The 23,041-nt window shown below is 41.6% G+C and overlaps 1 pseudogene; it reads right to left on the bottom strand.

The window, feature by feature from the left end:
• The window catches only part of LOC142196889 (protein leg1a-like), a 40,007-nt pseudogene extending 20,139 nt beyond the window's left edge, over nucleotides 1-19,868 (bottom strand).
• Between the last annotated feature and the right edge of the window lie 3,173 nt (nucleotides 19,869-23,041).

The raw sequence follows: 23,041 nt of genomic DNA, 5'->3' as shown, positions 1-23,041 counted from the left end.
TTGAAGTGAAGAATAAGTGTAAAGAATAAAAGACAATGATGATGTAAGAAAAAGATGGCAGTTGTTTTTACTGACAAGATAACAAATGTTGTGTTGCTGTGTAGGTGTCCTGTTGAGACTGCTGTTAGATAGCTTTCCAAGTGAAAATGAACACTTTGCTTTCAAATTTACGTTATGATTTTTAAGTTATCAGTGCATTGAATTCTACCACCTAGGAAGTGTTTACACCAGAAGTTGACACAGTTTTTTTTTACCATTCAGACAGCTTGTCTGACACATTTTGATATAGACATGTTTATCTCAGATCTTCAGTTTGTTCCTATAAATCACAATATGATGGCTGAATAATTGCCTAAGGAACTTTTATACATTAGCTTGAAGTTCAGAGTATCTGAACATTGGTACAGATATTTCCAAAACATTATAAATCTTAATCTCATGTAAAATGTTAAGAAAAAAAAATGTTAAAAGAGAAACATAAGTTAAGCCACAATGTCCCATGAACAGCTAATGTTTTCTCACAAAACAGACAGAAAAAACAAGTCAGTGTGCATGAAAATACTAACATCCTAACACATGCAAAGCTGAGCCAAACAATGCTATTTTAATCAGTAATTATTCACAGAATTTCTGTAACTTTTCTGAAGACATAGAAAACTCTCCATCTAGGGATGCTTTAACCAAAGAGCAACTAGTGCACTTGCACTGGGCCCTATGGTAGTGCAGGCTGAGATATCGCTGCAGCACCTGTAACTACCACTATCAAGAATTCACTCTAGGAAGGGGGGTAGGGGGCCCCCGGAAAAATGTTTGTACCAGGGCCCACAAGACTTTAGTTGTGCCACTCAGGACATTATATTGTCGGGTAACCTAAAAAGTGGACATGATACTCTGGGGGATCAACCAGGAAAGAGGATATGATATGATAATGGGGCAACCTGGAAAGGGGACAATATACTGTGTGTGTGAGGAGGAGGGGGAATTAGAAAGGAGACATCATACTGGGTGGGGGAAACTTAGAAAAGGGACATCATACTGTGGGAGCAACCAGAAAAGGGGACATTGTAGTGTGGGGGCAACCTGGAAAGGGAACCTTACACTGTGAGCAGGCAACTGGGGGGGAATGTTTGGGATATGTTTGTACTATTACAGTATTCTAATGATGTATTTTCTCCAAATTCCACACATTCCACTGCTTTGTAGGCAAATATTAAGAATTCACATCTGTTAGAGTTCATTTTATAGGAGGGCAGTGTCTCAGTGTATTTAACCCCTTAACGACCGGCCCATAGGGAATCTACGTCGGCACTGACAGGTCCTTCCTGACTGCCCTATAGGAAAACTACGTCGGGCAGTCAGGGAAGGATTCCCTGTCAGTGCCGATGTAGTTGGAGCAAGTCTTAGCTGTATCTTACAGCTAAGACCTTGCTCCATAACCCCCCATCGGAGGGGGCTCCGATGGGGGTTTTTTTTAACCCCTTCAGTTCCGTGATCAAACATGATCACGGAACTGAAGCGGTTCCGCTGTGTTGCCGGTCAGATCGGCACCCCCCGCGGCGAGATCGGAGGGTGCCGATATACAAAACATGCAGTCTGGGGTCTGGCCAGTGACCCCAGACTGCCTGAGCCTCCATTACCTGGTTGATCCTGCCCCCAGTACTCAGGAAGCCAAGCGATGCGACTACATCGCTTGGCTTCCTGATACGGACTGGAGACACATGCAGCCTGTGTCTCCTGTGTCTCCAGCCTGTAATACTGATTCAGCAATGAAATCATTGCTGAATCAAGTGTCCTAAAAGGGAAACATAAAAAAGTGAAATAAAAAGTGAAAAAAAGTGAAAAATAAATAAATAAAGCTTTTGAAAAAAATAAATAAAGTTATAAAGCCCCAAAAATCCCCTTTTTTCTATAGAAAATGAGTTATGTAAAAAAAACCTAAAAATTAATAAAAACAATACATATTTGGTATCGCCGCGTCCGTAACAATCTGTACAACATTTAATGTATACGGTAAACGTCGGGGGAAAAAAAACGGAAAAAACCCGCCGGAAGTAGTGATTTTTCGCCATCTCACCTTAGAAAATATGCTATAAAAAGTGATCAAAAAGTCATATGCACCCGACAACAGTACCAATAAAAAGCGCAGGTTGTCCCGCAAAAAATAAGCCCTCAACCAACACTGTCAACCAAAAAATAAAAATGTTACGCCTCTCAGAAGATGGCGATGCAAAAATCACTGATTTATGTCCCCAAATGTGTTTTTGTTCTGCAGAATTAGTATTGCATAAAAAAATACTATAAATGAGGTATCGCCGTAACCGTACCGACCCGCAGAATAAAGGTCACATGTTACTTATCCTGTACGCTGCATGGCGCAAAATTTAAAAGGTAGAATGCAATGCCAGAATTGATTTTATTTTTTTTAATCCAGCAAAAAAAGAGTTAATAAAATGTATTCAATAGAATATAGGCACCCAAAAATGGTGTCATTACAAAATACATCTCATCCCGCAAACAACAAGCCCTTATATGGCCGCATCACCAGAAAAATAAAGAAAATATAGCATCTAACAATGTGAAGACAAAAACCCGCAAAATCGCCAAATCATTAGAACACGACTGGCTGCATCAGGAAGGGAATATATAAGCTGTGCGAGCGAATATCAGGGGACACCCCAGATTTACAGCTTATGAGGGAACAGACACCAGAAATGACCCCCAAAGTGACCCCCAGAGTGACTCCCCCAATCATAGGAGCTACTGGGACATAGTAGGGAATTTGGTGTCTGCAATGTTCTCCGCACAGCTTATATACTCCCTCTTCACCATCCGCTGTGCAGTCACGTCCGGGATACTAATACTCACTACACCCCCTGAGAAATTCTATGAGGGGTGCAGTTTTCAAAATGGGGTCACTCCTTTGGGGAATCCACTTTTCTGGTACCTTACAGGCTCTACAAACATGACATGGCGTCCAGATACCAAACATCCAAATCTGTGCTCCAAAAGCCACATCGCGCTCCTTCCCTTCTGCGCCCTGCTGTGCGCCCAAACTGCAGTTTATGTCACATGTATGACACATGTATGACACTGGTGTACCCGGGATAATGTACGTAATGTCATATGTGGGTATAAACTGATATAGGGGCACAGCCGGACACAGACGGGAAGAAGGGTTATTGGGTTTTTGGAGCACAGACGGTTTGGTTTTTGGATGCCATGACACTTTTGTAGAGCTGAAACGCCAGTAAAGTGGGATCCCCTGATATGTGACCTTATTTTGGAAATTACACCCCTGAAGGATTCATCCAGGGGTACAGAGAGCATTTTTAACCCCCAAGTGTTGCTATAACTTATTATCCATAAATGAATACGCAGCTGATTGTGAGAAGTGAAAATACCAATTTTTCCAGGAATACGTCATTTCAGTGCATAATATGTTGTGCCCGCCTTGTATCAGAGATGAACGCTCTGAAAGCTGTTGTGCCCGGGATACCCACTTACCAGTTTTTGGAGTGTGTACCTCTGCTGACATAAGTTGGGCACAACATATCGGGCACTAAAATGGCAAATCTCTGGAAAAATTTCATTTTTAACTTCTCATTTTCAGTTGCGATTTCATTTCTGGAAACTAAATAAATGCAACCCTCAAGGGTTAAAAACGCTCGCTACACCACTTGATATATCCCATCAGTGGGCTAGTGTCCAAAATAGGGTGACATGTCTGCAGATTCCACTTTATTGGCAATTCAGGGTCTTCGCAAAAGTGGCATGACGTCCAAAAACCAAACTGCGCCAAAAACCAAAATAGCGCTCCTTCGATTCTGTGCCGGGCTGTACCAAACAGCCATTTCTACCCACATATGGCATTAAGTCCGTTATCTGGGGTACACCAGTGTCATACATGTCGGCATACACTGCCATTTGGGTACACAGCAGGGCGCAGATGTGAAGGACCGCTATGTGCATTTGGAGTGCAGATTTAGATTGTTGGTGTTTGGACACCATGTCACATTTACAGAGACCCTACAATTGCCCCTACAAAATGGGGTCACTTATTGGGGAATTCCAGTTTACTGTCAACTCCAGGGATCTGCAAAAACATCATGGCGCCCAGAGGGTCCCTCTAAATCTGTACCCCAAAAGCTAAAAAGCGCAGTGCTCCTTCCCTTCTGAGCCCTGCTGTGTGCCCAAGCAGCAGTTTACACCCAGATATATAATTTTTTGCCCCTCGGGATTTCCCCTTAATAGTTTTAGGAGTGCAGGTCTCTGACAACACAAAGTGGGGGCAACGTATTGGGCACCAAAATGGCATATTCTTTAAAAATTTCAATTTTCATTTTGTACATTAATTTTTGGGAAGCATTTTTAGGCTCAAAATGATAATACCCCTTGATACATTCTTTGAAGGGTGTAGTTTTTAAAATGGGGTCACATTTGAGGGGTTTCCATTGTATTGATACTTTAGGGGCTCAGCAAATGCGACATGGCACCTGAATACTATTCCAGCCACATCTGCCCTCCAAAAGCCAAATAGCGCTCTTCCCATTCTGAGCCCCACCATGTTCCCATACAGCAGATTATGATCACATATGGGGTATTGCCGTGTTCAGAAGAAATTGTGTAACAAACTGTGGGGGGACTTTTTCTCTTTTAACCCCTTGTGAAAATGAAAACTTTGGGGTTAAAGGGACATTTTAGTAATTTTTAACCTACACATGCCAAGGTTAGTAAAATCTGTGAAACGGCTATAGGGTCAAAATACTCACTATACCCCTCAATGAATACCTTAAGGGGTCTAGTTTATCAAATGGGGTCATTTATGGGGGTTTTCAATTGTTTTGGTAACTCAAATCTTGTTTGAATGTGCAATGGGCCTGAAATATCTGCAAGCAAAATTTGTGTCTTGAAATCCAGTTGGTGCTCCCATCTTTTTGGGCACTACCATGCATCCATACATAGGATTAAGGCCACAAAGTGTACATTTTTGAATACGGGAGAAATGGGGCCATCTATTTTGGGGTGTTTTTCTTTATTTTCATGGCATGTGTGCAAAAAAACTGCCTTTAAAATGACTCTTTTGTGTAAAAAATATGACAATTTTTTGTTTGACACAAATTCTTTTAAAACCTATGGGGTCAAAATACTCATTATACCCCTCAATGAATATCTCAAGGGGTCTAGTTTATAAAATGGTGTCATTTATTGGGGTTTTAAATTGTTTTGGTAACTCAAATCTTGTTTGAATGCATAATGGGCCTGAAACATTTGGAAGCAAAAATTGTGTCTTGAAATCCAGTTGGTGCTCCCTTCTTTTTGGGCCCTACCGTGCGTCCGTACATAGAATTAAGGCCACAAAGTGTACGTTTTTGAACACAGGAGACATGGAGTCATCTACTTTGGAGTGTTTTTCTTCATTTTCATGTGTTATGTGCAAAAAAACTGCCTATAAAATGACACTTTTGTGTAAAAAAATATGAAATTTTTTGTTTGACGCAAATTTTCTAAAAACTTATGGGGTCAAAGTACTCACTATACCCCTCAATGAATACCTTAAGGGGTCTAGTTTATAAAATGGGGTCATTTATGGGGGGTTTCAATTGTTTTGGTAACTGAAATCTTGTTCAAATGTGCAATGGGCCTAAAATATCTGAAAGCAAAATTTGTGTTTTGAAATAAATTTGGCACTCCCTACCTCTTGGGCCCTACTATATGTGCGTACATAGGACTAAGGCCACAAAGTGTACATTTTTTAACACGGGAGAAGTGGGGTGATATATTTTGGGGTGTGTTTCTTCTTTTTGATGTGTTGTGTGCAAAAAAACTGGCTTTAAAATGACACATATTTGAAGAAAATGAAAATGTAATTTTTTTCATCATTTGTAATAATTCTTGCAAAACAATATTTTTTTGATCAAAATGTTCACTAAACCCCTCAAAGAATACCTAAAGGGGTCTAGTTTTACAAATTGGGTCATTTAATGGGGGTTTCTGTCATTATGTCACCTATTCCTGTCTGCAAACATAGCTTGGTACAGGAAAAAATCACATACTCCAAATTTCCAAAATTTGCTTATAAACTTGATAAACTTGTAAATTGTCTAAATTACTCAAATTACCCAAATTAAATATGCTAAAATTATTTCAAATATGCTTGAAACACAAAAGAAACATTTGGAAGTATATAACTACTAACTTTTTTGCCCTGTATTATTGTGCATATATTGAGATATCGCAGATGAAAATGGAAAACATTGAAAAAATTTCAAAATTTTCAGCATTTGCGAGTTTTTTAATAAATTTACACAAGTTATATCAGTCTAATTGTACCTTCTCAGTAAAGTACAACATGTCACGAAAAAACAATATCAGAATCGCTTGGATGCGCTATACTGTTACAGAATTATTCATTAAGGTCTAAAATAGGCTGGTCACTAAGGGGTTAAGGAATCCTATTGAAGTAGGAGAACAAATAGCTGAAGTTGCTGTTTCTTGCACCTAGAACAATATTACAGACAACTGTCATGAAGAAGCAGTATACAATTGTGTACAGATGACAATAAATACTCAATTAAATATCCCAAACATACATTTTTTGAGACCTTGTACAAAGTACACTTTACTTCTGAAAGAATTTTCATAAAAGCAATTCACAGCATAATGTTAGGTTGGGTCAGGAAATATGGCTATGTGAAAGGGCCTTTATACAAATCACAAGATATCTGTGTATAAACATCAATATATTAGCGTCATTTGTAAGACAAGGTTTCTGATATACTACTCTTCCATCCGCCTAGCTTTACAATATATGGTACTAGCTTCTGCCCGGGACTTTGTCTGTGGGTTGTTGGCGTCGATGATCCGCCTATATTTAGCAAATTGCTGCCGTAGATGGTTTACCTGCTCTGGCATTTCAGCAGCTGTTAAGCTGTCCTGCTGCTGAACTTGTTTCTCACACCGTGCCTGTGATTGTTCCGGCAGCTCAGCACCTCGCTGGAACATCATATAATGAGTGTGTTATTGGTGTTGATGATCCGCCTGCTCCGGCGTTTTGGCAGCTGTGCCCGTGATTGTTCTGGCATCTCAGCAGCTCACTGGGACGTCATATAATGAGCGTGTAGTTGGTGTTGATGATCTGCCTGCTCCGGCATTTCGATAGCTGTCAAGCTGGCCTGCCGCTGAACTTGGTTCTTGCACTGTGCCTGGGATTGTTCTGGCATCTCAGCAGCTTGCTGGATGTTGACGTCAATGATCCCCCTCAGCTGCGCTTGAGAAGAACTCTGTGACTTCTGGCTACCTTCATAGCTGTCGTTGTTTGCAACAAATTAGATTCTCTTTTTCCAGGCATGTTAAAAATTGGCAAACAGCCAATTTGGATTAAAGGTGTTTGCCCATGTTTGTCAGCACTGGAGCGGATCAGATAATATGCAAAGGTATCTACATACTGAGGGTAAGTGTGCACTTACACAGAGAGATAACAGCCCTGGCTGAGGTAAGGAGTTGCTAAGATCTGTTTAATATAGTATGTGAAACTAAATTCATAACTGTCATGAAGCCATGTCATTTACTGGGATAAAAATCCTATATTGGGGGCGGAGCCTGACCGTCGACGCGGATGGAAGCTTGAGCCTGGAGCTCCGTCCGACATAGAGCCCAAAACCATCCTCACAGCCTCTTCCAGCGCCTACAAATGGGCAAAAACAACAAAGAAAGACCGGGGGAACAGCCTGGAACCCCCTAAAACAGACTTCACTTGGCGGAGGTCCATAAATTCTTCAGAAAGAAGACCCTGCATTCTCCCGGCCCTTCTCACAAAATGGCGCTGACAGACGCACTTTCCGGAGAGACGGCAGAGGACTCAGACATAGACAGTCTATCAGGTATGGACCAGCAAGAATCCCCTTTACACGCTAGCACTAAGACTTTTTTCAGAAAGGCATTAGCTCAAGCCATAGCCCCAGTTTTGTCTGAAATAGCGAGCATGAGAACGGACATGCAGGCCATGATGGGGAGAGTGGAATCCCTGGAATCGACAAGCACAGCTTTGGCAGCACACACTACTACTGCTGCCCTACATATCTCTAATCATCACTCCCATCTTAACAAAATGTATGATATGATAGAAGATCTTGAAAATAGAAATAGGAGACGCAATATTAGATTGAAAGGCTTACCAGAATCCTTCCCGCCAGAATCCCTGAGGGAGGTGATGTCCGCCATCTTTGTTTCACTATTGGGCTCAGAGAGAGCAGCATCTGTTCAAATTGAAAGGGTTCACCGTTCCCTCAGAGCCAAACCAGCAGCAACTGACCCACCCAGGGACATTATATGCAGGCTTCTTTCTTCTATCGACACTACAGCCATATTAAATGCCGCAAGAGACAAGAGACCCATCTCACATGAGGGCTCTGAAGTCCAATTATATCAAGATCTTTCACCCACAACGTTAGCAAAGTGTAGAATTCTTCGGCCCTTGCTGGAAGTGTTAAGAGAAAAAGGTCTTCCATATACATGGCTATTTCCTTTTGGTTTTTCTGTGGTCAAACAAGGCCGCAGAATTAATATACGCTCCCCGGAAGACCTGGGGTTCGCCTGGTCCCAGCTGGACATAGCCCCTATCCAACTTCCTTCTTGGCTACAGGTCCCTGAGGACGTGACTGCATGGCCGGACATTCCTGGTTTAGTGCACCAAGAACAGCCGCGCAGACTTAAATCTCCTAAATCAAAAAAAGGTAACCCCAGGAGACTCATTTCGGATCAAGATTGACCTCTTGAGGACTCCTGCTTCACTATTGTTCCACTCCAGACTGGATTGTCTTTTTTCTAATACCACCCCTAATCCTTAGACTTATGACTTGAAAGACTCTCGCTTGGAGATGACTTCAGATAAGTAACATAACTGCCTTGCAAACTGGCAGGTCAACTTGTTTCTCTGCTGTCGCAGCTCCCTCTCTCTTATGGAGAACCGAGCCGTCCTCATTATCTTGTCATGGACTCTCATATATTATACTGCTAATTTTTTATTTGCTTTATTGTGCTTTTGGGGCCTACCCCCTTCTCCGGCGCTCCGGGGTCGCCCCCGTACTGGGGGCCGGCCCCGTGGCGGTGGGGGATGGGGGGTCCCGGACACTTTGACTAGCGAGCATATCTCTCCGTGTCCCCCCTTACCTTACCCTTGATTACCATATCTGACTCTAGTTTCATGCTCTAATTAAGTGCTCACTAACTTGCTGATCTGAATGCTCATGTCACCTTATTTCCTATGGTTGGTTTGCTGTATTTTGGGTTCCCCCTCTTGTCCGGGGCCCTGGGGCCGCCTTACAAATGTGGGGCCCCGCGGCCTTGGGTGACGGGGGGTCCCCACTCTCTGCTCCCCGCTCCCCTGTACTATACCCTTCCCCCCTCTCCCATCTTCCTCCTCTCTATCTGACCCCAGTATCATATCTCTAACATAAATGCTTGGCCAATGTAATCACTGACCAGATGGTCGTTTAACAATCAGGGGATCATCGCATCACATTTTGTTGTGGTACCCCCCCCCCCTCACCCTTGCCCATTTACATAGGCTTGTATTATGTATAGTCTAACAGTGTTTCTTGTTAACATGCTATATTTGTTCTGTCACCATGTTGCATCTTTTTTTTTTTTTTTTTTATCTCTTTTCATCCACCTCCTTCCTTTACCTTTCCCCCCCCCTCTCTGCTCCTCTCCCTTTTCTCACCCTCACTCTCCTCCATGAGGGCCCTATTCAGAATTAACCGGATTTATAAGAGGTCATCCCTATTCTCTATGTTTCATGCCAATCCTCACCATCTCTCCACCTTTCCTCCTCTTCCCTCTGGATCCTTGTCTTCTCCTCCAAACTCCTCTTTATAACCTAGGTCATTGACCTTATGCCTTATGTCGCTTTATTCCATGTTCTTCTCAGGTCCACCCGATTAACGCTAGTCCCCACTGGTTGTTGCTAAGAGACACGAAGTTGTTGTTTGTTCATTTTGTCATCATCCTCACCGTAACGAGGATGGCATTTGGGCTCGGTTACGATCAGGATTTTGTATCGTTTCCCCCCTCTATTTTTTGTTTTTTTAACACCCGTTATCAAAATATTGGTGAGTGTCAGGCTCTCTCGTCAACATATCTCCAATTTGATTCAGAATTGTTTATAAGTGTATTTGATTCCTCTCTACATACCCACCCCTCCTCCCCGCCTAGCCCTTTTACTTAATCCTCTCTCTTCCCCCCTTTATCTACCACCTCTCAAGCTTTCTATCCTGTTTTCCTCCTACCACCCGACTCTCGACTTTCCTGCCCCTTCGCTTCCCCACCTCCCTACCACCCTTCATTTTTCTGACTGCCCCTGGGGGCCACGGGTCCCTCTGCAATGGCGGACGTCACCGTCACCTCCTTCAATACTCACAGTCTAAACTCTCCGAATAAAAGATCACAGACTTTTACGTTACTACATAAACTTAAGACCCAAATTGCTTTTTTACAAGAAACGCATTTTAAGACAGGGAAAGTCCCACGTATACCAAGTAAATACTTTTCTGTTAGCTATCACGCCACTAATCCCTCCGCTGCCACGAGAGGCGTCTCTATCCTGTTCCATCATAGCATCCCATTCCAGTGCACCCAATTGTATGAGGACTCTGAGGGTAGGTTTCTATTTTTGAAAGGCACCATTTCTTCCTCCAAATTCACATTTGCAAACCTATACGCTCCAAACCACAACCAGGTTGCATGGATTGCAGAGGTACTGAAAAAATTGGAACTTTTTGCTGAAGGCTCCATTATCTTGGCAGGAGACCTAAACCTAACTATAGACCCACGTTTAGACTCCTCTTCTGGTGTTTCCTCCACTTCCCAAAACGCACTAGGTAAGGTTTCGCAAGATTTTTCCGATTTAAACCTGATGGATATTTGGCGCACCCTTAACCCTTCTATGAAGGATTATTCCTTTTATTCCAATCCGAGGAAGTCTTACCAAAGATTGGATTACATTTTTCTCTCCAAAGATCTAGCCACTAGGTCCATCCGGTCCAAGATCAAGTCGATCACAATTTCAGACCATGCCCCGGATTGGGTATGTCTCTCATTTACCCAGCTCCCCAGACCAGAATGGAACTGGAGACTAAATGAAGCGCTACTAGATAGAAAGGAAGTGTCTGAACAGATCTCTCAACAGTTAGACTCAAACTTTAAAATTAACGCAAACCCTGATACTTGTCCCACTATCACTTGGGAGGCCCACAAATCAGTAATTAGAGGCGTCTTTATATCCCTAGCTTCCAAGATTAAAAAGGAGTCTCAAAAGGAATTAGATGAACTCTTAGTGAACATAACAAGAATTGAGAGACTAAGGAAAGCTACTCTGAGACACAATAGGGATGATGAGTTACGCTCCCTTCGGGAAAAACTGAAAAACCACATTAACGCCCGCTCGGCCAAACAGTACCTCCACTTTCAACACAGGATTTACGCACACGGGGATAAATGTGGAAGACTTATGACTTCCCTCGTTTGACAAAGACAATCTAAGTGTTTTATCTCAGAAGTTAGGGATCATAGGGGACAATCTCAGAAACTTACGGAAAACATCGCTTCCGCCTTTCAAAAATACTATTCTGATCTATACAATTTGGCCCCCCAACGCACCCCAGCAGACACGGCAGCTCACCTCAATAAAATTTATAATTTTTTATCGTCCGTTGCCCTGCCCTCCCTTTCAGAAGTGGAGTCAGCCTCCCTAACAGACCCCATCTCGCACTCAGAGATCAAGCAAGTTCTAAATAGCTTTCCGAAAGGGAAGAGTCCAGGCTCTGACGGATTCCCATTGCAATATTATAAAACATTCCAATCCATTCTTGTTCCCCATCTTTCCAATTCTTGTAATGCATTTCTTTCAGGCAAAAAACTCCCTCTCCAAGCCCAGGAAGCACATATAACCTTGCTCCCTAAAGACGGCAAGGATCCGGTATTGTGTGGGAGCTATAGACCTATTTCATTGCTCAACGTGGATCTTAAGGTGTGGGCAAAGGTCCTTACTTTTCGTATCAGGGATCTTATTCCCAAACTCCTTCACATTGAACAGGCAGGCTTCGTCAAAGGCAGAGAAGGGAAAGATAACGCGCATCGCATCCTCCATGCCATCTCCCATGTTAAGAAACACAACATCGACTTAGTCCTGTTAGGACTAGACGCTGAAAAAGCGTTCGATAGAGTAGATTGGCATTTTATGAAAGCCACATTGCAGAAGTTCAATTTCCCTCCCACATTCATTGAAGCGATATACTCCCTGTACGATAAACCACATGCCAAACTAAAAGTCAATAGCACTCTATCTCCCACCTTCACAATCTCAAATGGCACACGTCAGGGCTGCTCCCTTTCCCCTTCCCTCTTCATCATGACCCTGGAGCCCCTCCTCCAATCAATTAGAAATAGCTCAGATATTCAGGGCTTAAAAATAGGCAGACCCCTTCACTCTGCAGCTTTTGCTGACGACGTCTTACTTTTTGTCAGTAATCCCGAAGTAGGTCTCCCTGCCGTAGTGTCGATCCTACAAGAATATGGCTCAGTCTCGGGATACAAGGCTAATATAGACAAGTCGGAAGTTCTTAATATCTCTCTGCCCCGTAAGGGCATCACGACTTGCCTCCTCCACCCCTTTCCAATGGGCCCGCGAGAAAATTAAATACCTAGGAATATTCCTAACCCCAACTGTTGATAATATATACAGTGCCAACTTTCTACCTCTCTTAACGGAGATTAAGAAAATGATCCTTTCATATAAAGGTATTCCCTTCTCCTGGATTGGCAGAAAAAATTTGTTAAAAGCATACGCGATGCCTAAGATCTTGTATAGACTTCATATGCTCCCAGTACATATCCCACCTCTCTTCTTCAAATCGATTAAATGACTATTCTCCTCCTTTTTATGGAGAGATAAATGTCCTAGGTTAGGACATTCGCTTATGACGAAAAAGAGACAGGAAGGAGGCTTGGGTGTTCCAGATGTTCAAGATTATTATAAGGCGGTCCAATTTAAGAGATGGGTAGAACTTACTACTTTCGACTCTGACTTTCACCTAGCAGACTTCACACTAGACTCCTTTGGCCTACCTGCAATAGCGACCTTATGGCTACATGGCACTCCTAACTATAAGTCCACGAATATACCCTCTCTTTTCCGAGGGGCTTGTGAAGTTTGGAAGGGCCTGAGGTCTACATTAATCACCCCACCCCTCACCCATCCTTCCACTGGGTATTCTTCCTGAACTTCTGGGGAAATCAGTCTCTATCAATCCCCCCCTTTGGTCTAAACTTCTTCCGCACCGTCTCATGGACGTTGTCAACCAAAAACGTAGGCTCAACGCTGAAGGCCTCTTAACTTTACTCCCAAATGATCCACACCCATCTTTTTTACATAAAGCACACACGACTGAAGTTGTTAGGCAGGCAATAGCCCTTGGCCAGATAAGAATGGAATTCACGAATTTTGAGCGCTTTGTCTTAGCTAAGAATAAACGTTTAAAGAAAACTGCCTTTGTCCTTCCCAGTTTTGTAAGTCCTCTGCAAATCCAGAAACCTTCCTTTCTAATGGATTGGGAGCAGGAATTAAACCTTTCGCTGACAGAAGAACAGGTGCAACAAATTCTCAATACCTCCCATGGATTCTCACCTTGTGTTCGTTTACAGGAAACACACTATAAACTTCTAACACGGTGGTACCGTACGCCTCAGTGGTTGTTTAATAGGAAACTCACAGACTGCAACAGATGCTGGAGATGTGACCAGCACGATGGTACCCTATCTCACATATGGTGGTCCTGCCCCAAGATCACTAAATTTTGGGCTGATGTGCAGGACACGATCTCCAGCCTCTACACGCAACATATTGACCTTACACATTCCATGGTCCTACTAGCTCTACCCTCTTCCTCATATACGCCCTCTAGGAAAAACTTAATATCCTTGCTAATCCTGGCAGCTAACTCTTTGATCCCTACCAAATGGCTTTCGCAAGACCCCCCCCCCAAAGTCAGAATGGATAGAAAAAGTTAATCAAATATCGAGATTTGAAGAAATTTTAAGCTGGAAACATAGATCTCACCACAACTTTGAGAAATTATGGTCGCCTTGGAGAAGACGATTTTCGTGACTATCTTGGTTGGTGGGATACCCGTGGTCCCCGGGCCAACATTTCTCTTTTCCCTTTCTTGCTTTCCCCTCCCCAATCTGTTTTCCCTTCTCATTCTACCTCCTTCCCTTCACACCTGCCTCAATCCCCCCTTCCTTTCCCTAGGAATCAAGTCACCCATCCCATTGAAATCATTAACATATTTCATATGTTTACTCACTTATCTTTCTATTAATATTTACCCTTCAGTATACCTTGCAATTTATATTGTTAAGCTGTTTTGCATTTTATGTACCACAGTTTATCCCTCTCACTTTCATTCCGTTGTTTTGCTATTTCATGTATTACATTGATAAAAATTCTTCAATAAAAAAAAAAAAAAAAAAGCCTATATTTTAATCAAGGTTACAATCTGTGTGCCAAATTTTATTCAAATCCGTTCAGCCGTTTTTGCGTGATTGAGGAACATTCAAACACACAAACATACAAACATACAAACTTTCACATTTAGAATATCAGTAGGATGAGCAAATCTTACACTCAACCTCCTTCAGATAGTTTCTCTCCTTTATATAATATTTGAAAAATATAAATTTTACAAGTACTACTTTCACTGTAACAGATTGTTATACTTACAAGCCCACCAACTTTTTGCTGAGATACTTGTTTGGTCTTCACTGTGCATCTTAGACGGAACTTGTAATCGACCTAACATGGCAGAAATTGAGTATTTTGTTAATCATTTCTATCTACCACAAAAGCTTTACAACTTCATGTTTAATAAGTAAAAGAAGATAAAACCATAAGGGGCCATTTCTAAGATCTATGAGATGTTTTTGAAAAAGGAATTGGGTTCTGTCTCTGATAGGTCACGAATGTCCAGTGAGAAGGATATGGGCAACATTAGCAAAGCTCAATGGGCAACAATATATAGGCAAAACACTTCCGTTTCTTCTAATTCTATTTTTACATAGGCAATATTATGCTCTTGTGTTTTTTAAGAGGATTGGAAGGAAATCTGAAGATAGTTGCCCGAAATGTAAAAGACCCTTGGCAGACTGGTATTATTTAACTTAGAATTGCCCTAAGTTACATAGACTACATGTATGTAACTATTTGAAGGTTATTTTCAACATTAAAAACATTCTTTATCCCAGGTTGTGTCTTTTGGGACTTAGTCTCCCAAATGTATATTATAACTCAGTACTTCAATCCACTTTTATGGGTCGGAAACTAATATCCAAGTACTGGTTGTCCGATACAAGTCTGGTGGTAAGGGAATGGAAAACATTGGTAAAAATAAAGGTCTCTGATGAAGATCAGATCTCAAGGGGAAAGAGCCTGTTGTTACAAGACTGGGGTAGGAGGTTTGATTTTAATAAATAAAACCTTATTTTTTTCCTTCCTCTCCTTATCTTCACCTTTTCCTTTTTTTCTCTCAACTTTCAATCTTCAAGGGATTCTACTATTAAAAAACTTTTTTCTGTGGATAACACGTCGGAATAGCCTTTAGAAAGGCTATTCGTCTCCTACCTTTAGATGGGATCTCCACCGTTCCTTAGTAATACAGTGTTTTACCGGTATGTAAATTAGTTCTCTGGCAGCGATGGGGGCGGGCCCCAGCGTTGAAAATGCGATGAGGGTGTCCCCACGGCTGCCAGAGAACAGGATCCTGCGCCGCCTCTGTCTTCTGCTGGATCCTCCCCTCTTCAGCAGCATTCCTCTTTCGGCTCTTACACTAGTAGTAAGAGCTGACAGAGGTGACACTGCTGAAAAAAGAAGACAGAGGCGGAGCAGGATCCTGTTCTCTGGCAGCCGTGGGGATGCCCTCATCGCATTTTCAGCGCTGGGGCCCGCCCCCATCACCACCAGAGAACTAATTTACATACCGGTAAAAAACGGTATTACTAAGGAACGGTGCGGCGGAGATCCCATCTAAAGGTAGGAGACGAATAGCCTTTCTAAAGGCTATTCCGATGTGTTATCCACAGAAAAAAGTTTTTTAATGGTAGAATCCCTTTCAGGGAAATGGGGGAGGGGGGGAGGGATGGTTTATTTTCTTTTTATATAATTTGTATTTATTTGAATGTTATAAGAACTAAAGCTTATTAAAAAAAAAAAAAACAACCAAAAAAACATAGCACATGATACGATCAGCACTCCTAGGACTCTACCTCATTTCTAACTCTTTAAGAAAGGACTTTTCTCTCCACATTTTTAAAGAGGAAAAGGGAACAGAATCTCTGAGTGTTCACCAAGCACAGATTTGAACCTATGCTAAGACTGGCAGTGTGCCCGACTGAAAAACAAATTGAAAAAAAATCAAAAACTGCCAAAAATAATCCCTTTTTGGGAGCAGATTCTGCCCTTACATTGTGTTAGAGAAGCTACAACTAAAGAATTTGAAGAAAAAATTTTGGCAATGTGTCTGCCAGCTTAAAAAATGCCAAAAATATCATTTTATAGGTGCAGATGCTGCACCAACATGGAGATGGAATTGGAAGAAGGAATAGAATGAGGTTTTCTAGGTGGAGTAAGTCTAGAATATAGAACCTAATGGAGAAGGCCACAGAAAGTGTCTGAGTGGTACCTGTGGCAATACTACTGGCTATACAGTATAGACTAATATATTATGGACCAGGGGTAGCATGCAGCATCAGTAGTACAGTCAATGGAACATGACACAGATGCAGTGGCATAGCTATTTGCTGGAATCAGACTTTTTTTTTTTCAGAAAAGTAATTTTTTCAAAGCTTGTGGTAGACATTTTGATCTATGTAGATGTTACAATGTCACAAGCAGAATTGAACACCCTTTCAGCCATTATGTTTTAGACTGCAGAAAATAAAACACCCATGGCAAACTGGGCTAGTGCCTGTCTCTGGTGTAACAGAACAGAATTCTCTGGGGTCAAAGTTATGTAGAATAAAGGAACACAATAGGTATGACAGTACCTAGTTGTGTAGCTGGCTTATGTCAGTTACCTGCTGTGCGTCCAATTGATATTGTGAAATAAAAAATTTTTGGTCCACAAAAATCATGACACAATACCACGGCAGGCCCGTGCATGCGCACCACACAGTCAATAAGCGGACTTGCGCACCAGAAAAAACTAAGTATATACATAATTACTGAACACCCACATCATTGTATTGTATCAGATATTTTGTTCGGGAATTATGTATATACTTTGTTTTTTCCGATGCGCATGTCCGCTCATTGGTGGTGTGGTGCGCATGCATATGGACCTGCCGTGGTATCCTGTCTTGATGCCGTTTGAGGTCACGCTCCACATCGCTGTTCTCCAAGTCATCTCGTCACAAAACAGTAGTGCATTTGTAAATAAAGGGGTTGTCCAGGATTTATTAAGCTAGGCAAGGTGAAAAAAAATATTTACATACTCACCTGCCCCAGTGCTCCGGTGTCTCCCAGCACAGTCCTGTCCTGCAGCTTCATTGGTTTCTTCCAGCAGAAGTCCCCATCAATCAGCAGCCTCAGCGAAGGACACAGGACGGCACTATCTGTGACATCCCCAGATACCCATCTTAAACCATGGAGGCCACTCATTGTACTGAGCAGTCACAAGACCGATGAGGCCAATAAGCAGCCTCAGCAGAAGGGACACAGAACTTAACAGCCGGCAAAAGAATACAGACAAGCAGCAGGACCGGACGGGCACAGGTTAGTATGATTGTTTTATTCACCCCTCCTGTTTTAAATATATATATATATATATATATATATATATATATATATATATATATATATAAAATTAGCCTGGGTAACCTCTTTAAGGCTGTCTACAAAGTTGATTATGATTATAAGTTGATTATGATTCAAGTAAGATGCATTGTGGTCAAGTAAGCATACGAATATTCCATTCAAACTGCTCAGTCCTGTAGTAATGTGGATAAGGAGGAATGGGGCTTTCAGGATATTTCTCTTTTCAACACTCTTTTCCAGAGCTGCTTCCACACATACAAAACAAGCAGTCTGTTGTCCCTCACTGAGTAGTTGCCCACTATTGCATTTTATATCCCAGGTAATGAATTGGTTGCCACCAACGATCTGGCCTCTCTCCCTCTGCTTCATGTAGTAGTTAGGATACCACCACCCATCATGCCAGTACAACTACCTGTTCCTCGTGTCTGGTATGCTCTATCGTGCTCAAATTTTGGTATGTTCTGCCAACAATACTATGACTCAGTATAAGTGGCGTAACTAGGAATGGCGGGGCCCCGTGGCGAACTTTTGACATGGGCCCCCCCCCCATCCCAACTGATGCCAAAGACCTCGACCGACCCCCTCCTCCACACTCTATTATGTCCCTTACTTGCCCCTGCACACAGTATTAACCCCAATAGTGTCCCCTGCACACACAGTATTAACCCCAATAGTGTCCCCTGCACACACAGTATTAACCCCAATAGTGTCCCCTGCACACACAGTATTAACCCCAATAGTGTCCCCTGCACACACAGTATTAACCCCAATAGTGTCCCCTGCACACACAGTATTAACCCCAATAGTGTCCCCTGTACACAGTATTATGTTCCTCTGTGGACACCCATAAACAATTATTATACTCTGGGGTCTTTTCAGACCCCAGAGTATAATAATCGGAGACCCGGGAAATAAAAACATTAAAAAAAAAACACTGTTGCTTCTTACCTGTTCCCCGGCTCCTGTGCTGTGCTGTCCTCCTCTCGCGTCCTTCGTTAATGACGTCGGACGTCACATGACCCGGGAAGCATGCCGGGTTCATGTGACGTCAGACAGCAGTAGGACGGAGGCCTGGCAGGATCGCGGAGAGGTAAGTAACAGTTTTTTATGTTCCCTTACCTCTCCGGTCCGCCGATCATTATACTCGGGGGTCTGCAAAGACCCCCGAGTATAATGATAGCCCTTGTGGGGCCCCCAGTGTCACTTGCCGATCCCGGCCCACCTTATGTTACATCTTTTTCACCTTTGAACTTTGCTTTGGGTTAGTATAAATAAAATATAAATACTTTGAAATAAACTGTTTGTAATGGAATAGTGGCCATTTTCTAGGCATACTGGCCCTGATTTTTTTATGAAATGAAAGCAAGAACAGAATTCTTCCTTTCTATGTAGATAAAGAAAAGAAATAGCACAATATTTTCAGTAATGTCTATATCTACAGTACCGAGATGCACAAAAAATTATTAAGATTCCACAGTCTCTTAATAATTCTAGACCATCTTGTGCCATTCTAGGAATTGATCAAGATTGATGAATCAAGCAATAGTATTAATAATTTCCCTCCAATGGTCACATTTTTAGAGTAAAATCTGTTTTTCGTTATTGATTGAAAAGTTCGGAATTATTGCATATTTGATGTAAAGTATAAGTCACATAACCCAATTATTTATCTTAATACATATATAGCATATTTAAGTTTTATATAGATTATATTACCTGTACGCATCTGCCATCCAAGTTGCAGAGGCAATCCCCAAAGCACATTCTTTTTGTTGTCTGGTTCTTTCATATCCAAAAATGGTGCAGTAACATTTAGTAATATTTTGTACATTACCATCCGCTGTAGATAATCCCAAGGGTTGATAGTGACAGTATCATTGTGAATGGTGAAATTATTTAGGCTTTCAGGAACAAGTTCCCACATTGGAGGATAACTCTCATTGTAATTGTATGCATAAGGAATGACACTTCCAAATGCCAATACCAGAAACAAAAACGATAACATATTAAATCCAGTGGTCAGTATCAATAAAATAAGCAGGCTCTGCTGAGCGTGTCTTCTTATAAAGCCTGAGTCTTTGTTGTCTGATCCAAATATCAGTTGCTTTCCCACACAGTCTGTACCTGTAGAAAGACTTCAAACCTTAAAGGGGCTCTATCATTGGGAAAAGTCATTTTTAACTAATCACATACTTGTATAGCCTTTAGAAAGTATATTCCACACATACATTTTGTATGTAAATCGCCTCAGTAGTTTTTGAATAAGTCCGTTTTTATTCATATGGTTAATTAGCCTCCTCTGTGCACAGGAAGTTGTCAGCCAGCTCTCCTCTCCCTGCTGTATGTCTGTGTGTGAGAGCAGGGAGGAGGAGAAGTGTGCAGCAGCAGCCTGTGCTGTATATACAGCACACAGTGCACGAAGAGACTTCTGGGATGCACGGAGAGGCTAATTAGAAAAAAAACGGTCTTATTCAAAAACTACTGAGGCAATTTACATACAAAAGGTATGTGTGGAATATCCTTTCTAAAGGCTATGCAAGTATGTGCTTAGTGAAAAATGACTTTTTCCAATGATAGAGCCCCTTTAAATCAATATAATTACTCTTTAAATGAAATATCTAAATGTCTTATCTTAATGTTCTTGGAAAGTTCACTATGTTTTAAGTAAATGTTTCATACACTTTATACTAAAAAAAAAATACTAGAAAGTGGATATGATAAGACTATGAATTTATTATACATATTCCAACAAAATTGACTTTAAAACTGACTTCAGATTAAACACAACTTTATTCATCTGTAAAACTATTATAACCATAACCTTGAATTAGACAAATTTACAAATTGTAGTGCAAATGAAGCAAATGAAAGTGTTCAGACGCTACTCAAATGTCTATTATTAAGAAATTTCAAGCAGAAAATTCTATCTACACCGTGCTTATTGAACATACTGTACACTATGGACCTTTTCGGAACACGATTATGCTTTCATTATATATGTAAAAAAATATTTTTGGATTAAAATGAGTTTAGAATCAATGGAAATTGTTTTTAAACGTTTCCTAATATAAGTCTAATATGTATGGTGTAAGTTACATAAAGCAACTAATAGGGGAATTGAAAGACTAAATCGACCTATAAACACACTGTATACACTGGTGTGTTCAGTGAAATATAGATATTTTATACAACATTAGATTATGACAATGGAGAAAACAGATGGACTGGTGTGCTATCTCTTTCCTTAAAAAGGTATACAAATAAGATGGTTTTCAGTGGTACTCTTGGAATAAGCATTATTGAAGGGTGTAACATATCTGCCTGTTTGGATCTCTGCGCCACCCTCCGCTTGCACGCTGCGGCGCAGGAGGCGAGTTCAGTTTGATTCCTTGCTTAGAGTTTTTTGTTGCACTGTGTGAACACTGCTCTATTATCTATCTTCTGTGATTAAAATTCCACCACACCCATCTCCTGCACCTTGTTTTCCTCTTTTCATCAAATAGTTAATTCTAGCCTTGCCTGTGTGATTGACACCCACACAGGCTTGTGGCGATTTTGTCCCTGCTATCTCTTTTTCAGCTTGTTTTGTATTACTGACCTCTGACCCTTAGCTTTTCTTTTTTTTTTGTGAATCAAATTTTTTTTATTTTATTGTTTTTATAAACATTTACAGCTTAAGAAACAAGGCAGATTGTAAATCATGTATAGCAAGAAAATAACTTTGGAGAATATACAGCATTATATATCGCGGGTGATAATAATCAAAGTAGGCACTTAGGTGCCAACAAATAAAAAAGAGGAACAAATGAGACCAAACATACAATTAAGCGTACTGTACGGTTTGTAAAGTTAGTGAGGAGTGTAAAGAAGGGGTAGATGGGGGATAGGAAAGGAGAAAAAGGGGAAAAAAGGGGGGGGGGAGAGTGGGGGGGGGGCATGATGAGAAGAGAGGTGCAATATCGAATATTGTCAACAATCATCTGATATTTTAGTTTTCCTGTATGTCAGCCATGGCGACCAAAGTTTCAAAAATCTGTCGTGGGAAAAGTTAGCCCAGCTTAACAGTTCCTCGAACCTCACAATTTGATCAACTTTTTGAAGGAAATGTTGCAAAGCCGGTGGCGTGGTTTGGAGCCAGTGGAGTGGAATAAAGGACTTTGCTATTTCAATGAGATGAGTTGCAAGATTTTTCTTTGATGGTTTCAGATCAGGAGAGGGAGCTGAAAGGCATACCAACGCCGGGTTCAATAGTAAATTCAGATGGGTGACCTCTTGAATCACGTCTTGGATTTGCGTCCAGTAGTCAGTTATTTGGGCACAAGACCACCATATATGTTTGTAAGTGCCAATTTCAGTACCACATCTCCAGCAGAGATTCGAATTTGCAAGTCCATGTCTATGCAGCCACTCAGGGGTTTTATACCATCTGCTAAGCAATTTATAGTGCATCTCCTGTAATCTTGTACAGGACGTAAAACCATGAGAGTTCTGTAGAATCTGCACTTTATCTTCCTCTGAAAATGTGGTCTGGAGCTCGCTTTCCCAAGCAGGTAGAAATTTCGGTGGGGCATATGGTGTTATGGAGTGCAAATAAGTCTTGCAAGCAGATAGGGTTCTCAGGGGTTTAAATGAAGACAGCAAAGCTTTTTCTACAGGTTTGGTGTCTCGGAACAAATTGGATGAGGTTGAGATTTTTTTCACTGTGCCAGTGAAGTGTGCATAGTGTAGAAAAGAGATAGGATACTTCGGCATAAACCTTTGCAAGTCCTCTAGCGCAATTGGGCCAGATAAGGAGAAGAGATCTCCCAGTTTTTGTCCTTCTAGGTTAGACCAAAAGTCACTATAGGGCTGGGAACCGGGGCAGGCGAGGTGTGGAGTCAAAGATGCAGGCATGACTTTCGAGGGGAGTAGATTTAGTTTGGTTGCGACCTCTCTCCAAACCGAACAAGGTCCTTTAAGGAGTGGGTCAAAAGAGTCGCTACGGAGGAGATTGAGATCAGGCAACCACAGATGTCGAGTGGCCTCTTGACCATATGCGTCACGGACTAGATCCCATACTCCGCAGTCCTTCTTGGGCGCAGCCAGCGTGATCCACACACTCAACAGATTCGCTTTATACATGGTGAATACATCAGGGAACTGTATTCCACCGTCCACTTTTTTCCTAAGCAAGAGATG

Source organism: Leptodactylus fuscus, chromosome 3 (assembly GCF_031893055.1).
Source record: "Leptodactylus fuscus isolate aLepFus1 chromosome 3, aLepFus1.hap2, whole genome shotgun sequence".
Classification (NCBI taxonomy): domain Eukaryota; kingdom Metazoa; phylum Chordata; class Amphibia; order Anura; family Leptodactylidae; genus Leptodactylus; species Leptodactylus fuscus.
This window is presented reverse-complemented; position numbering and strand designations above follow the sequence as displayed.